Here is a 15,296-nt window from a genome sequence, read left to right on the forward strand (position 1 = left end):
ACTCGACTTGTTCCTGGGCTTGTGTTTTTGTACTGGAATCAGAAAGTCCATTTTGGGGCTTCTTCCCCATCTCTCTCCGATGGGGGCCCATCCCTTGAGCCCACACCTGCAGGCCTCAGGGTGACTCAGGCAGGAGGAGCCTGGGATTCTCCTCTGTGCACGGAGCTGGCACTGGCCGCTGGGCTGAGCTTTCGGCCACTTCAGAATGTGTTTGGATCATGTCATTGAAGGCCCCTCTTTGAAATGTCTCAGGGAAGATCAATGACTAATTCTCACATGAGAGAGGCCCTCGCTCAAAAACCACCCTTTCAGCTTGATAGTTCTCCACTCTGGCTTTTATGATCCAGATTAGTTTTCTTGAACTGTGGAATACAAATCGATACACTTCAGAGAAGCGTGGCACTAGCGGGACCCTCGGCCAAGCAGTCTTTTAAGCAAAAGCAATACTCACCATGTTAGACACTTGGCAAGGCATCTGTGGCAGGAGGGCCCCTGGCGAGGGATACAGACTGACGGGGCCCGATGGCAGACTTGATGGGAGAAGAGCTGTCCTCAACTTTTAATTGAGAAAGTGTCCAGGCCTGCTGGCAGGTGGCTGTCTTTCCATTTAGCAGGAGAAGCTGGAAGCTCAGCCCTGCGTTCCTGGGAGGCTAATTTGTTCGGACAGAGTAAAGGATCTGAATTCAAATGTAAGATATTTGAGATTAAACCTCATGATGCCCCTTTGCAAACTCCAAGGCAGCCCCTGAGCTTGCTCTGAGCATTGGAGAGGGCAGGGAGGCCAACTAGAGCCATGGGATTGGGGAAGTGCTTGCAAGTTGTCTGTCTGGCTCACAGCAGGTGAGCTGAACCCCAGTGCTGTGTTTTGTCTCAGGAGTGTGGAGTGAGCTGGAAAAGTAGCAGTAAGTGGCCACGAGCCGGGCACAGCAGCCGCCCTTACTTCCTGATTTGCAGAAACACAGTTTCAAGCATCCGAGGCCTCTCTTGGGAGATGTGTACTTCGTCTTTACACACCGTTTCGAGTCTGATGTGGTGAGTTATTATTTTCTCAGAGCAGGTGACTCCCCTGGGAATGTTTTAGGAGATACTCTGCTTCTCATACTGAGAATGACTCTGTGAACTTGGAGCCAATCTCCTGGCGGGAGTGTGGTGGGGGAAGAGGCTCTTTGGAGCTGAGTGGATGGATGGAAAGAAACCCAGCGAAGAGACCCAGCTCCAGGACCCCGCTCTGCTCTCCCAAATTAGCTGGATGGCCTTGGGCAAGCCACTCGACCTTTTCATGGCTCAGCTCTGTCATCCGTACCAGGACACCGGCCCTCCCTTCCCAGGGTTGCATGGTCCCCGTGATCAGCAGTGGGGGCAATGCAGCTACACAGTCTCCAGGTACCTGGTGCATACCCTGTGGTTTCTGCATCTCCTTTGTGACAAATGGCCCAGATGCTGGAAGAAACATCGATTCTTCTGTGATGAGATGGGGAGATGCCAAGTTTCTGCTGCAAATGACAATTGCAGGCTGGGCCAGGGAAGAGCGGGACCACCAGAGGAAGGCGAAGGCGGCCACGGCTGGGGCAGGACCACCAGAGGAAGGCGAAGGCGGCCACGGCTGGGGCTGTGGTTTGTTTAAAATGTCCAGAGGAATGGATCCTGGCATCTCACTTTGCAGACATTTATTTGCAGAAGGCCATCTCTGTGCCGGGCTTGGGGCATCAGCAATGGACAGGATGGATGTGCAGTGTGACCTCTTGGGGGTTGACAACAGGCAGAGGTAAGGGGCCTCTACTATGTGCCCAGTATAGCGACCTCCTCCAGGCCTCGGAGCTGCTGAAGAATCAGATGGGCACTTCCTGAAGGGCCCGGGAGGAAGCTGCCCTCTGAGACAAAGGAGGAGGGCGGCGCACGTGTGTGCCTGGAGCAGCCCTGGCCTGCAGCTCCCTATGAGCCGAGAAGCTTCCAGGCTGGAGGAGAGTGTGATGTTCCTTCAGATTCTCTGTTTGGGAATAGGGAAGCCAGAGACTTCCGGGGTACCCTCTCAGTCATGGGCACGATACGGGCTGCTGTGTGGGTTGGAGCAGCAGCTCCAGCAGCTGCCAGAGCCCCGGGTCAGCTGCGGAGGTGGGAGAAGGAGGGCAGCCTCCATTGAGATCCTTTGCCCCCACCCTCGAAGCAGGCTCTGAGGCATCTCTGTCCAGCTAGTTCCCAAGACATCACCTGTTAGGGACTTAGCTGGGTCCAGAAGGGCTGACACCTGCTCATGAGAGCAGGTCCTTAAGGTTCTGGCTGGGTGGCTGCTGCCTGGGGTGTGAAGAACCTTGCAAAGATGACTTTGGAGGAAGACGCAGAGACTGCTGTCTGCCTGTCCTATTTTGCCTCTGTGTAGTGACTGTGACCACAGTGGCAGGTGCAGACTTTGTGTGAGGCTGAGGTGCACACTCCATGGACAGGGAATGGTGGGGTGGCAAGGATGGGCCACACGACCCACTCCAAGCCTCCCTAAAATGGAAGGACTCTGCCCCCTTCCAGGAGATGACAGAATTCCTAGTTCGGAGCATGCTCCCCAGCCTGGACCTCCATACAAGCAGGGCTGGGCTGTTGTGCCCAGTGATTTCATACCTGGGATTCTGAATCCCATTATAAAGGGAGCTCAGGTGCATGAATCACCCTTAGCAAGGGCCACCAGGACCATGACCCATTCTCTGTGATACTTTGGCTATCAGGAAATACCTTTCCTTGTGCCGAGTGTCAATATTTTGGTGCTGTTTGTTCCAGCAGCTAGTGAGTGTTTCTCTGACTAATACATCTCCCCATACCCTGCCTTTCGGAGATGGCAAGAGGAAGTCAAGGAAGATGAAGCATCCAGTCTCCATAGCCCTGAAAGACCAGGAACAAGCCCTGGTCTCACGATCTTCACTGGTCCAGAGGGAACTTGGGGTCGGCTTTGGCTCATCCATATTTTAAACAAGTTGTAGCTTCTCTGAGCCTCAGTTTTGTCAATTAATGGAAGGATATATATCTATCTTATTTACTTTGAGTTTTGTCTAAAAGAAGTTAATAGAAAAATGCAAAGAGGAAAGTGAATAGGGCCCCCAGGTTGTCCTTGGAAAATAGAAGGTTAGGTTAGGGATAGAGGGCTGGCAGTGCCACAGTCAGAATCCTCCTCCCACTGGAGCTCCGGGTACAGGTGGGAGATGCCCCAAACTGCCAAGCCCTGGGGGGCAGCTCAGGCAAAGGCATCTTTAATCTGCTACTCACTGTTCTGTCAGTCACAAGTAACTATGATTATTCCAGACCAGTTAAACACCACTTGTACTTTAATGTAGCCATTGTGTCCAACACTGTTAATTATTTTTCCAAAATTTAAAAGGTGCAGGCCAGACGCAGTGGCTCATGCTTATAATCCCAGCAATTTGGGAGGCTGAGGCAGGTGGATTATAAGGTCAAGAGATCAAAACCATCTGGCCAACATAGTGAAACCCCATCTCTACTAAAAATACAAAAATTAGCTGGGTGTGGTGGTGCACACCTGTAGTCCCAGCAACTTGGGAGGCTGAGGTAGGAGAATCACTTGAACCCGGGAGGTGGAGGTTGCAGTGAGCCCAGATCGCACCACTGCACTCCAGCCTGGCGACAGAGGGAGATTCCATCTAAAAAAAAAAAAAAGAAAAAGAAGAAAAAAAAAGGCACACTGATGATTTCTGATATCTGATTGGTTTATGTGACATCTCAAGGAGCTGCTTGGGTTTTGAGAGGCCGATGGCCACACTGGATCATCCGGGGAGCCCCTGGGGTATCCCGAAGAATAACGGTGTCAGGAGTGGGGTGGGCTCCTTCTCCCAGCTCGGTGCAGAAGGAAACCCAGGGAGCTCCCATTGAGCTTTTCTTTTTTTTCCTTTTCTTTCCTTTTCCTTTTCTTTTTCTTTTCTTTCCTTTTCCTTTTCTTTTTCTTTCTTCTCTTTTTTCTTTTTTCTTTTTTTTTTTTTTTGAGACAGGGTCTGTCTCTGTCGCCCAGGCTGGAGTGCAGTGGCGCGATCATGACTCACTGCAACCTCCGCGTCTCCCAGGTTCAAGTGATTCTCATGCCTTAGCTTCCCGAGCAGCTGGGATTACAGGTGCCCGCCATGACATGAGGCTAATTTTTGTATTTTTAGTAGAGACAGTGTTTCACCATGTTAGCCAGGCTGGGCTCGAACTCCTGACCTCAACTAATCCACCCTCCTTGGCCTCCCAAAGTGCTGAGATGACAGGTGTGAGCCACTGTGCCCGGCCCCATTGAGCTCTTGAAAGCTGTGACTTGAGGTTCCGGGACTGTCTCCTCAGAGGAGGACCTGTGGGAGAGGAAGACCTCCATTTTCTTGTTCATTTGTTTACTCATGTGGCATCCACCAGGGTCTTGGCCCTAGACTGCACCCCGTGCAGACCCTAGGCTGTCCCCTCTCTTGTGGTGATGTCAGGCTGGTCAGAGCAGATGCAGCACCTTTGGTGTGGGGTGAATCCCAACGCCTTGCCCTGTGCCTCCTGCTGTCATTTATGTCTCAGGACAAAGCAAAGGCTCAGGTGGCTGCAGGTGTTATGGGGACAAAGAACACTGTAGTCTGGAGAGCTTGGGAGCTTTGCTAGGGGCAGGAGCCTGAGCTGGGCTTTTGGAATGGTTAGAAGCTTACATGGAGGTGGGGAAGGGTTTCCACCTGGCTGCACCATGAGGAAGGTGAAGCAGGTGTGGTGTTCTGGAAGGAGGGTGTGGGAACACATGAGCCAACATGGACAGGGGTGTGCAGGGAAGTCAGTTGGGTGACACTGTGGATGGCCTGAACTCCAGGCTCAGGAATTTGGACCCCTACATTCTAGTCTCAGAAACCCTTTGTACTTTTAAAAGTTACTGAGGTTCCCACAGAGCTTTGGTGGACGTGGATTATCTCTATTGATAATTTCTTCTTTGCTGACAAAAAATGAGAAACTTACAACTCATGTACTTATTAATTCATTAAAAATAACAGTGATAGGCCGGGCACGGTGGCTCACGCCTGTAATCCCAGCACTTTGGGAGGTCAGGTGGGCAGATCATGAGGTCAGGAGTTCAAGACCTCCTGGCCAACATGGTAAAAACCCGTCTCTACTAAAAATACAAAAATTAGCTGGGCGTGGCAGCACGTGCCTGTAATCCCAGCTACTCAGGAGGCTGAGGCAGGAGAATTGCTTGAAGCCAGGAGATGAAGGTTGCAGTGAGCCAAGATCGCGCCACAGCACTCCAGCCTAGAGACAGAGCGAGACTCTGTCTCAAAACCAAAACAAAACAAAAAGATGATAATAGTAAGCCTAATTACAGGTTTACATAAATAACAGATTTCAATAAAAATAATTATAGACTCCCCCACACCACCACCAAATAGTGAGAAGTGAGGCTTTGTTTTACCTTTCAGCAAATCTCTGTAATGTTTGGTTGGAGAGAAGGCAGCTGGATTTGCAGAACTCCTTCTGTATTCAATCTGTTGCAATATGTTGTTTTGTTTAAAATACATGAAGAAAATATGCGCTCACGCAGGTATGTAGTTGGAAAACAGAGGGGTATTTTAAAAGCTTTGTTAGATAATTGCAGATACTGTTCTTGATGCTAAACTGGAAGTCAAAAAGCAGTAGTTTTCTAAAGGTTAGTTGCAGTGGGAAATTGGAAAGCCCTGTCAGTAATTTTTCCTTTTCCATTCAAAGAATAGATTTTTAACCCATGTGTAATTTTGAAACATCACACCACGGTCATTTGGAAAATAACGTTTCACTGCGTTTTGCAGATCTTCCAAATGCTAACACATTTCTTCATTCAATATCAAGAATCACATTCAATAATATCACCACGTTCTTCATCACAAAAGCCTTTAAGTGCTGGGAAGCTGTCAAGCTCCTGGCGGTGGATACGAGTCTTCCAAAATTCTAATTTTTGCTTGAAAGTCAGAACTCTATTATTGGCAACAAATATTGTCAGTTGTTTTCCTTGAAGTGACAGGCTCACTTTATATATTTTGAGAAAATGTCTGCCAAATACCCATGTCTGAATAACCATAGTTTGTCTCTTAGTTATTCTCTCAAGGAAAAACGGTATTTCATAAAAAGCAGCTAGTTCAGCTCACAGTTGTTTCACAGGGCTCAAGGGTTTTCTCCGAGACAAACATTCTACTTTGGTTTGCACCAGGAGTGTTTTATACATAGTTCCCATTTAATCACACAGAAGATTAAAAAGATTTACATTAAAAAGATGTAAGCTCAGGGTTGAGATTTAATAAAAATAATAACTTTTAGCGCTCCCTTGAGGCCAGTGCTGTTGTGGGCTAAGCCTGCCTCACACATGGCACAGCACGTTTATTGCTCACAGTACACACATGTGACAGGCTGGCAGGGTCTCTGCTCCACAGGCCACTCAGGGATCCAGGCCGGTGGCAGCTCTTCCAGCTATGGCTTCACTACCTGGGACTAGTGGGCTTCTTGGCTGTTGATATGGTTTGGATATCTGTCCCTGTCCAGGTCTCATGTGGAAATGTCATCCCGAGAATTGAAGGTGGCGCCTGGTGGGAGGTGACTGGATCATGGGGGTGGGGCTTTCTCACGAAGGGTTTAGCACCATCCCCTTGGTGCTGTCCTCATGATAGTGAGTGAGTTCTGGTGACATCTGGTCATTTGAAAGTGTGTGGTGCCTCCCCCAACTCTCTCTCTCTCTCTTGCTTCTGCTTTCACCACGTGACGTGCTCCCCCTTTGCCTTCCACCATGACTGGAAGCTTCCAGAGGCCTCCACAGAAGCTGATGCCAGGGCTATGCTTCCCATACAGCTTGCAGAACCATGAGCCAATTAAACCTCCTTTCTTATAAACTACCCAGTCAAAGACATTTCTCTATAGCAATGCAAGAACAGCCTAATGCAGTTGTTCCCTGGGGAAGAAGCGCTGAAGGGCTTTGCACACAGGAATGAGACATCCCTGCCAGAAGTGGTATGCTTCACGCCAGCTCACAGCCCGTTGGCCAGAACACGCCACTTGGCCCACCTCATTGTGAGGGCGGCTGGGGCTCCCGGAGGGAGAAGTGCTGGGTGTGAGAGAGCACACTCGTCTCCCCATCCATACCCCTGAGATGCTGGCTTCCCGTCCACCAACCTCCTAGTCCTCTCCTCCGGGAAGCCTGCTCCACGCCATCCCTCCCTGCGCTGGCTCGTCTCTCTCTGAGTCATGCTGACTCTAACCGGCCTTTCACCGTTTGTCTCTACTGTTCATCTTTGGGTGGAGTGCGGCTCACTGTGAAGCTTCCCTGCACTCGCTGGATGAACGAGGGAATGAACAGGGAGATTCAGGTTCTTGGTAGCTGGAACCTCCTGTTTTTAGATCCTGCCTTGTTTCTCCCATGCAGCCCTTCAGTGTGGGTTTTCGTAGTGGCCTGGACGTCTTCTCTATGGAATGCCCCCTGACTGCCGTGGCTCGAGGCCCCTGGAGACCAAAGACCAGGCGTGGAGTGAGAAAAACAGACGATGGAAACCTGCACCTTGGCCCCAGCCCTGCCACTGACAGCGTGTGGCTGTGGAGGCCTCCGTTTGCCCTCTCTGTGAGGGAGGAGCCTGCAGGGAGGCCTCCTGACCCCCTCCGGTCCCTGCCATGCCATGGGTCTGCCTGGTGAGCCTGCAATGGGGATTTTGTTTTCACTGTGAGGGGTGACTTTCCATCAAAATAGCCACATTCTCTCACCAAGACTTCCTCGTGGCCCTCGGCTCTGGGAGCCACATTTGTCTGTGCACTGCCTCCCTCTCTCTTTGCCTCTGTTTATCTCTCTCTCTCTCTCCTTTGTCTGGCTCTGTCTCTTTCTTGCCCCGTCTCTGCTTCTGTCTGACTCTTTCTCTGCCTCCCCGTCTGTCTGTGTGTCTCCCTCTCTGTGGGTCTCTCTCTGACTCTCTGTCTGTCTCTGTCTCTCTTTGTCTATCCCTGTGTCTCTCTTTCTGTCTGTGTGTGTGTATAGACATATTTGTCTACTTATGATGACATTCCATGGATGCTCCTTCCCCCAGACGGTTCGAGGTGTGGGGCACCTGGGCTGCAAGGCCTGTATTAGAACAAGGTCCCTGTGCTGCTCAAGTGAAAACCTCTGGAAGAGCGGATGCTTCTGGGAAGGCCCTGTAAGAAGCCGAGGAGTGCGCGGGTTCTCCATGGCTGCCACGGAGACTCCCATGGAAGTGTCTGTGTGATGCCATAAACAGGAGCCTGTCCCTTCCCTCCTGTGCCCCTGAGGGCAGTGCCCCAGGGATCATGCTTACAGGCTCCCCACTGACCATTCCCACACCAAGGCCAGAAGCCCCTTGCTCCGCACCCTCCTGGGGAACCCACCCGAAGTGCCTGCTGCACGCTGTCCTTTGGGGTCGCTAGTGTGCCCTTGCCCCGCCCCTGAGGCCTGGGTCTGGTGAGAGGGTGGCGGGGCCAGTCGGGACTGGTGTGGGTCTCTGTGAGCTGCAGGAGCCCCTCCTGTGTCCTTTCCTGCTCCTGCCCAGAGGCTGTGATGGGATTTCTTTGTTGCTCAGCTCAGAGTGGGGGGCTTGGGGGACTTGAGGGCCTGGGGGATTGAGCCCCACACCTGGAGAGGGGCACGTCCTTCTGGTGTCCTGAAGACGGTTCCTGTGGGGCTTCCACAGGAGACATGCTGTGTTCTGCTGAGGACAGGTGTCTGCCACCAAGCTGTCTCCCTCGAGCTCTCTGCTTTTTGTTTTTTATTTTTTGAGATGAACTCTCATTTTGTTGCCCAGGCTACAGTGCAATGGCGCGATCTTGGCTCCCTGCAACCTCTGCCTCCTGGATTCAAGTGATTCTCTTGCCTCAGCCTCCTGAGTGGTTGGATTACAGGCATGTGCCATCACGCCCAGCTAATTTTTGTATTTTTAGTGGAGACGGGGTTTCACTATGTTGGCCTTGAGCTCTTGGGCCTGCTCCAGCCAGCTGAGCACCGGCAGCCACTCCTTCCACAGTGCTTTCTCCTTAAGCCATGTTCCCTGTGTTGGAGGCAGGTCCAATTTGGGTGGGGAAAGGCATTGGCTGGCTCAGGGGAGCCATGGTCAGGAAGCTCAGATCCTGGGTCATGAAGACCCTTGGCCTGCGAGACCCCCTTCAGAGCTAAACCCTCAAATTAGAAACGTCTCACAGAAACCAGCAGTGGGAGTCTCAGTCCCTCATGGCACTGGGGTCACCAGCAGGAGATGCAGCCTGGAAGCCTGGTGATCCCTCTGCCCCACATGGCGCTGGGGTCCCAGCAGGAGATGCGGACCAGGAGCCTGGTGATCCCTCTGCCAGCCCAGGAGCAGGTGCACTGAGTGTTCAGGGGCTGTCACTGCAGCTGCTGCAATGTCACAGGGATGAGTTCACCAGAGAACGTCATCACCCGTAAAGCTTGTTACAGATGTGGGACACACGTATCTTCATGAACAGAAGGCTGGGGCAGAGAGTGGTGAACCATGGGTGAACAAGGCTGCCGTCTTCTGTTCTTCCAAATTATTCCCTTCTTGGATGCCAGCCACCCTCAGGTGCTGGCCTTACAGCTGTGAATGAGCCAGGCCTGGCCCCTGCCCGCATAGAGCTCTCCATCAGACAGGGTGACAGCCTGACATGGGTCATGACCTGGTGATGGATGCCAGGAGAGGGGAGGCTGGAGGGCTGGGGTGGAGGCATCTCCTGGGAGGCACCAATACCAAAAGCTGCAGGGAGGCCTAGAGCCAAAGCCCATCTCCTTCCTCCTGTCCCTTGATCTGGGTTTCTAGGCTGCTAGGAGACATGGCACGGGAGAGAGGTTCCGAAGGTGTGGAGTCCCCTGTGCTGGGGCGTGTGTCTCCACTGCAGACGTGGACTGTCTAAGGAGGCCACAGGAAGGAGAGACTGGGTTTCTCAAACTTGAGCTTGCAAAAGATTCATTTGGGAACCTCAAATGGCAGGTTCCTAGGACTCAGCCCCAGCGACCCTGATTCTGAAGGGCTGGGTTGGGTCTATGGAAGTTTGACTTTCAGCAGGTGTTCCAGGAGGCCTGGATGCAGGTGAGGTCATTTGAGGACAAGGCTGGTCTGGGGCAATGGTGCTTCCTACCACTGTCCTGGTGCAGGTGTCGTGGGTGAAAATCTGACCATCCATGTCCACCGGAGGGACTCTCCTGGCTTCTGGCATCCTCTGTTTTCATGTGGCCTGTTTTGCAGGAGGGCAGCTGAGACCTGCAGAACCTGTATGTGGCTTTTGCCTACACGGCAGCCTCTTTTTGAGGTTTTGGGTTAAAACTTTTTTTGTGTGCAGAGCTGGTGCCAGGCAGAACTGGGATGAAGATGCTACCTCAAATGTGGGTCTGTTTATTTATCTCAAGTTTCTACCATCCTGCCAAGGGGTGCCCCTCAAAACAGGCACACACACACAGCCGCTGGATTCTCCAGGGGCCTCTGAAGTCCAGCTGTCCACTGACTTGTTGCTCTTCTTTTTCTCTGTTACGTACATGAGGAGCACATCGTAACTGTGCAATAAGTGTCTATTGGTGATGGAGAAAGAACCCAGAAGCTTCACGCATGCCCATTGCCACATGAGGTATGATGTCAGCAAGGTCGGTGTTGGTGGCTGAGCCAGAGGCTCAGTTCCCATCGAGAACGGGGTGTATGTTCGGTCCTCATTCTCAACTTCTGCTTAATCTCAGCATTGCCCACATTTATCACAGTTGTTGCTTTAGTTCAGTTCCAAGCAGAGTCAAGCTGAGTATAAGGGTTTTTGGGCATCCGAGGAAGAGAGGCTCAGACCAGGAACGAGTTTCAAGGAATGACCTCCAAGCTCTGAGTTCATTTCCAAAAAGATGGATTTGTTTTTGTTCCTGAGCCTCAGAGATGATCTGTTGCTGCTGGCACCCCCATTTATTGTACCTGTTTCTGAAATATACTGTGGCTTATCAGCGGCTAAACCAGGTGCTGGAAAACCTATGAGGTATCCTTGGATTGCCCAGCCTGGGAAAGGCCCCTGCCCCCCAGAGCTGAGCACTGTGCCTCACCAATTCCTCCTGGTATTTACCTATCAGCTCTCCTTACCGCAGAGCCCACAGTGGGCCTCGTTCCCTGATGCCCAGGGCCTAGATGGATGTGAAATGTTATCAGCAAAGATGAGCATTTCAGTGAAATAGCCGAATGTTCTTGCGGATTGCACAACCAAGGAGATATTTTTTCCAGATATGTTTGGGGAGAAAGGTGAGGATGAAGAAGAGTGAGAGAAGATGTCTGACTTCATTTACTGTTCTAGAAGCTACATGACAGTAAAAGATGGATCCTGCCCAGGTGCTTGGGACCAGGTGGGAACTGTATTTTTATGCAGTGGGGAGAGTCATGGGATAAGGAAACATTTTTTCTTTTCTACGTTTCAGCAATGTAACCCTTTTCCCACCTTCTCCATCCTTAACGTCTCATCCACTCAAAAGATTTAACTTTCATTGAGTTTTTGGAAATCTTTAAAAAAAGTGTTCTCCTCCCTCAGTCCCCATGTTAAGTTTATCTTCTGGCTGGGATAGGGGGAGGATTCATGCTTTCTCAGGGCTGAAATGGAATGATCCTTCAGAACTCAGGAAAGGAGAGAAGCTGAGGTGCCTGTCAGTTTTTGGGGCGTCTCTAAAACGAGGCTTCCTCTTGGTTTGAGAAGGGCTGACTTCCAAGCCAGGGACTCCTTAGCCTCCCCTCCCCTCTTCTCCCCTCCCCTCCCCTCCCCTCCCCTCCCATCCCCGCCCTCTCCTCTCTTTCCAGAAAAACAGTCCTTTGTAAAGCCCGGTCTTCCGCTGCTGCCCCCACCCCGAACTGCCCTGACTTTGAGATGTCCTGTGGTCTAACAATGGGATCTTCTGAAAAGCCGTGTCCATAATTGAGCCTGAGCGCAAGGGACAATCTGGTCCACAGAGCTGGCGGTGAGATTCTCCCCACTCTCTGAGTCCGCTCGGGGGGGTCCATGGCTTCCAGGCACCATTTTCCTCTTTTGTTGTCAGGGTTCTGCTAATGAGCAGCCTACTTAGCCCATCTCTGCCCAGATGTGGCCTTAAGGGCTCCCCGAGATGGGGCCCGGCCTCATGAATAACTCACAGCGACCCGGGGCGCCGAGTCCGTTCCTGCGGCTGAGCAAGAACTTGGAGCTGCTGAAGGGGCATTAATCCTCATTTTATGTGGGGAAAACAGCGAGGAGAAAAGGCATGCTTGCAATTTAATGTAACTAAATGTCATTCTGCACCCCCTGTATCGCCGCTCAATTGAAAGCAACGGGGATTGGGGCTGAGGGGTAAGACGGCGGTTGCATAACCTGATTCATAACCCTCAGCGCCTATTTATCATAAAATCATTTACGGCTCCATAAAACGTGTTAATTTGGGTGGCGGTGATGTATGTCTTTGATTTAGGAGCTGACATTTCTGCCCAGTGGCTGCTCGGCATGGGCTCTGTAGCCCTAAGAAGGGACAAGGAGAAGTAATCACACGGCGGCAGCGGGGAGGCAGGCTTGTTTATGGTGACATGTTTGGGCTGGCTGGTCTCTCCTCGGGGAAGCCTCCAGCCAGGAGGGAGGGAAGAGGAGGTCTGGGGCAGGTCTGGGGCATGTGGAGCCTTGTAGGGGGTGAATTAGAGGGAACCCTATCTGAAGGCTGGGGGCTGTCCCAGAATTCTGCCGTTTATTTAATAAATTCTTAGTGTGATTTCCCTCAGAGGAAATTGGCCGCTTCATGAGGGTCTGTTACCCTGGGTGCATTATTTATTGAGCACCTACTGTGTCCAGGATTGTGTGATGTACTGGTGTAGGAAGTCGTGTGCAAGACAGATGAGGGTCCCGCCTGCAGAGTCCTCCCCCAGCCTTGGGCTCCGGCCTTATGATTCCTGGACGTCTCAAGGGCAGATTCGAGGAGAAGGGCACAGGAGGAGTCTGCAGCCCCCGATCCCACCCTCTTGCCAATGCCCTTGGGTAATCAGCCTCCTCACTCTTAAGCAGGGAAGGCACCTGGCCGACAGCCACAGGACATGCTTATGCATGGACGAGTTGCCAGGAAGAATGGACTTGGAAGTGGAAGTTTGGGCATCCCGGGGTGGGCGGTGGTGCCAGAGCATCACAGCAGGGCCTTCCATCTCCCACCAGCAGGAAATCTGTCTCCAAAAATGAGCTCTGCTCCCCATCCCCAGAGCATCCTCCTGGCCCACTCCTTCCCTGGCTCTCCTTCCTGATCACGGGCTTGTTTTTATGAATTTGAAAGGTAAAAAGCCAATGCTCCATGGAACTTCATGTTTTCTCCACCCCCATAGTTTATTAAAAAAAGAAACACCCAGCAAATCATTTTTATGAGCAATTAAGTACCCTCTAGTGCATATATGGTGGGCTCAGCTGACAAATGGATTGACGACCCAGGCTGGAGGCTGAGCTGGTCTCCGCCTGTTCTGCCCCCACCCCCACCTGATCCCTTACTGCTCCCCTTGGCGGCGGAGGTAAGTGTTTCCATTCGTCAGTCTCAGGAGGAACGATGGTTTATGTTCTGGGCATGAGCGCTTTTATTTGCCATTATTTTCTCTTCTCCATGAGAACTGTTGGTTCATAACTTCTGTTATTGCAGAATATTATTTACAGATCTCAACGTAAGGGAAGCCAGCTGGGGGAATATTTGTTTGCACAGCTCCCCTTCCCCCAGACTCCCTCTCAAATCTCTAAATAAACTTTTCTATTGATTCTGGAGGGAAACATCCATCAGGCGTTGTCATGAGAGCGAGATGGAGAAGCCGATTTCATTCCTGTTTTTGGAACATTTACTCTTCATTTCGTTGCCCTGAGGATGAAGCATTCTCATAGATGGCCCCAAACACTTCCAGGAAAGACCCACTTGAGAGGACCAAGGAGCTTTCTCTCCAGACAGGTGACTCTAGAGCCTAATTCTTTGCCACCCCAGTGGGTTTCCAGATTTGTCCAGAGATTGCGACATTATTCAAATGATGTTTATTTGATGGATTCCTTTGCAAAGTGCTGTCTGCCAAGGTAATGCAGAAATCATCCTTTTAAACCCAATATCAAAGCTGGTGTTCTGACAGCATTTTCCCTGATATTTAAACGCATTTATACAAAGAGTCTTACAAGGGCCCAAATTTAAGTCATCCATGTGATAAATCACCTTTGCTTAAAAGAATAGGGATAGGCGATTGGGACTTATCCCTGAATATCCGAGATCTGTGGCTGCGGTAGTCCTATAACACTCTGGTTGTATGAAATCAATCACCAATAGGGAATTGTAGCTCCAAAGCCTGCTGACAAATGTTTCCTTTTTAATCTAAAATACTCCTTTGTAGCAACCACAATTAGTAACTGGAACCACCAATTGCGTCCTCAATGTGGAAAAGAGGGACTGGCACAGCGTGGAAGCTCGCAGTTCGTGAGCTCCGGCCCCAGGGTTTGTCTGTCCTTCCTCTGCCTTCTCATCTTCACCAAGATGGGATGCTGTGGGTAGATGGCCACAGTGGACATCGTCCAGTTGGTCCTAACCAGTCAGTTCCTATCTTGAATTCTGTTTTGGGAAGTGAGATGAGGACATAGAAGGGGTCACATCATGTTGTGACCAACTGAACTGCTGCTGAGGATTGCAGCGTGTCCTGGTCCACACCAAGAGATACTCATGGAGAGTCTTCTCTGAGTCTCAGCATCCCCCAGGCATCAAGCATGGCCCCTGCCTTGCAATCCCCAAGGACGCACTGGTCATTCCTCAAATGCTCATTGAAAGGACGGAAAATGAATAAATGGCTTCTTCATCCCCAAAGTATTAAGGTGGCTGCTCCCTTCCTGCGTTCCCTTCCTAAAGACAGAGGTGGACAAAGACTCAGTGTCCTCCGTGGGGGCTTTTATGTGGGTCCATGGACATTATTTGCAACCAGTACTTACAAACATCAAAGTGGGTGGGTGCTGTAGTTTCAAGGTGTCCCTCAAAGTTCATGTGTTTGAAACTCAATTCCCAATGCAACAGCATTGAGAGGTGGGACCTTTAAGAGATGATTAGGCCATGAGGGCTCTAGCTTCATGAATGTATGAATACCCTGAAGAATGGGTTAGTGATCATGGAAGTGGGTTAGATATCATGGGAGTGGGTTAGTTATCATAAGAGTGGGTTAGTTATCATGAGAGTGGGTTGTGGGTTAGTGATCATGAGAGTGGGTTAGTTATCATAAGAGTGGGTTAGTTATCATGAGAGTGGGTTAGATATCATGAGAGTGGGTTAGATATCATGGGAGTGGATTAGTGATCATGAGTGTGGGTTAGTGATCATGGGAGTGGGTTAG

General features: G+C 50.9%; 1 long non-coding RNA gene across 1 annotated transcript; it reads left to right on the forward strand.

Annotated features, from left to right (window-relative positions):
• The first annotated feature begins 10,048 nt into the window (after positions 1–10,048).
• Positions 10,049–15,034, forward strand: LOC115832994. Its single transcript, XR_004028417.1, has 3 exons — positions 10,049–10,566; positions 11,193–11,311; positions 11,757–15,034. It is a non-coding gene; the product is annotated as an uncharacterized LOC115832994 (long non-coding RNA).
• The last annotated feature ends 262 nt before the right edge of the window (positions 15,035–15,296 follow it).

The sequence above is a fragment of the Nomascus leucogenys genome, chromosome 24, assembly GCF_006542625.1.
Source record: "Nomascus leucogenys isolate Asia chromosome 24, Asia_NLE_v1, whole genome shotgun sequence".
In the NCBI taxonomy this organism is placed as follows: domain Eukaryota; kingdom Metazoa; phylum Chordata; class Mammalia; order Primates; family Hylobatidae; genus Nomascus; species Nomascus leucogenys.